This window comes from Myotis brandtii, unplaced genomic scaffold, assembly GCF_000412655.1.
Source record: "Myotis brandtii unplaced genomic scaffold, ASM41265v1 scaffold154, whole genome shotgun sequence".
Taxonomy (NCBI): Eukaryota; Metazoa; Chordata; class Mammalia; order Chiroptera; family Vespertilionidae; genus Myotis; species Myotis brandtii.
In genome coordinates, this window is record NW_005355584.1 from 11,012,858 (window position 1) to 11,013,461 (window position 604).

The 604-nt window shown below is 60.3% G+C and overlaps 1 protein-coding gene across 2 annotated transcripts in view; it reads left to right on the top strand.

Annotated features, from left to right (window-relative positions):
• The window catches only part of ADCYAP1 (adenylate cyclase activating polypeptide 1 (pituitary)), a 7,664-nt gene that overhangs the window by 1,353 nt on the left and 5,707 nt on the right, over positions 1-604 (top strand). The gene's annotated exons all lie outside the window — the stretch shown is intronic.

A 604-nucleotide genomic window follows, 5' to 3' on the forward strand; every position in this document is an offset into this window, starting at 1 on the left:
CCAGCCCGAGGCAGCCGAGGGGCCCCGGTGGACCGAGCGCGCAACCTCTGGCAGGAGAAACCTATCCACCTCCAGCCCCGCCCGCGGGAGGGGGCCGGGCATGGCCTGGAGCTTGACTTCGCCCGGTTCTCCGCTGGAGTTAGGCGAACCTGGGCGCCCGAAGCCGGCTGGGAAGGCTGAGCGTGAAGCTCCCAGGGATTTTGCTTTGTTGCAGCTGGTTCCGCACGGGCGCGGAGGGGTCTCTCTCACCTATTTCCAATTCTTTCTTTCTTTCTCCTGGAAGAGCTTTCTTTCAAGGGATATTTTCCGACTGCATTTCGAGTCTCAGACTGTCTTGAGGAAGGGGAGTGTTGGCTGGGTACGGTTGAGGAAAAGCGATTTGAGAGAAGGAAGAACAAGAATGAGTCCGAGAGCGAGGGGGAGAAACAGGTGCAATGGATGCAGGGAGCGGGGAAGAGAAAGCAAGCAGCGGGCAGGATCTGGACAGCCCTGCCCGCCCCGAGCGCAGTACGCCTGGCTCCCCCCCCCTTTAATCCTGGTTTCTAATCACTCGGGTTCCCCCTCTCATCCCTAGAATGCCCCACGGGTCATCCGGTGAGTGAAA